Source organism: Echinops telfairi, unplaced genomic scaffold (genome assembly GCF_000313985.2).
Source record: "Echinops telfairi isolate 266 unplaced genomic scaffold, ASM31398v2 ScPeMD7_60;HRSCAF=208, whole genome shotgun sequence".
NCBI lineage: Eukaryota > Metazoa > Chordata > Mammalia > Afrosoricida > Tenrecidae > Echinops > Echinops telfairi.
This window is the reverse complement of record NW_022103958.1, coordinates 5,491,797-5,493,319: the sequence shown is the minus strand read 5'-3', so window position 1 is coordinate 5,493,319 and position 1,523 is coordinate 5,491,797.

The following is a 1,523-nucleotide window of genomic DNA, read 5'->3' as shown; positions in this document are numbered from 1 at the left end:
CCTTACCCATCAGATCCCTTACCCATCAGATCCCTTACCCATCATCAGATCCCTTACCCATCAGATCCCTTACCCATCAGATCCCTTACCCATCACATCCCTTACCCATCACATCCCTTACCCATCAGATCTAAATGCTGACCTGAGTGGTTATCAAAGGAGGAGAAGGAACACTGAAACCGACTCCAATTCTTTTGTGACCCATGAACTAGTTTCCAAAGAAAATCCTGTGCGTCCCAATCATGCCACCCACAGCAGATCACGGGCATGGCGTGGCACAGAGCTGGGCAGTGTGTCATGCGCATAACAGCCAACTGAGAATGACTAACAACAGTCCCAAGTAAGACACCATAACATAAAGGACCAACCATGGAGATGAAGAAGCTTAAAGAGAGGTGGGGGTAGGGGAAGAGTAGGCTCTCTGTGTCTCAAAACCACGAGAGGGGTGTTTTATTCGGGCCCAAGAAGAAAGTTGTGCAGGATCTCTGGACAGGGCCACAGTGGTGGGGGTTGGAGGGGTGTGCTTGGCCATTTCTGAAAGAGTAGGTCCCGGATCCAGCACTGTTTGGGGAGGGAGTGCATATAGCAGGGAGGGGGCCGCAGGATCCTGCTGAAACAGTGAGAAACCAGGCATTGCATGGGCCAAGGCATCGAATTAAGCCTGTTTATTTGTCTGTCTGTCTGTCTGTCTGTCTGTCTGTTTGTTTTTCCCAAGAAGATCCCCATTTCTCATTAGCAAAAAGAAGGAAACAAAATCTGGGAGCGTGAAAGGTCTATGAAAATCATGGAAACCTCAAGTAGATAACTGTTCCCACCTAAAATCATTATTCTTGAGAAGCAAAGCCAAGCCACAAAAGCGGCTCACACAGCTCCCCAAATTGAATTACCCAGCTATCCCTGAAAATGTTTAGAAGCTCAGAGCTGCCGTGTCTGCCCACGCAGAGCCTGGGGAAATATGGGGCCCCAGAGATTCTTCCAAGGGCATCCAAGGCAGAGGCCCTGGGGATTCAGGGAGGTTCCCCAAGGGCAGGATTTCAGGAAGTGGGGTCAAGGAAAGAGCTGATGTCCCTGAATATCCTACTGTAGTTTATTAAAGCAAGGAGGCCCTGGATTATGCCAACAGTTAAACTACTTGACTGCTAGCCAAAAGGTGAGAGGTTCTAGTATACCCGGGAGAAATTCAGAAGAAAGGTCTGGCAATCTACTGCTGGAAAAAAAATAGCCATTGAAAACCCTATGGAGAGTAGTACTACTCTGGCATGGTTGGAGGTTAGAGTCTGCCCAATGTGCCTTGGAAGAAAGGCCTGGCAGTATACTTCTTTAGCAGCAGCCATATGCACATGCAGTTGCCATGGATGGGGTGGACTGCATGGCAACAGATTCCTGATGATAAAAACAAGTGTTCTCTAATGAGCACCTAATCCCCTGTTTCCCCGAAAATAAGACAGTGTCTTATATTAATTTTTGCTCCCAAAGATGCGCTAGATCTTATTTTCAGGGGATATCTTATTTTTCCATGAAGA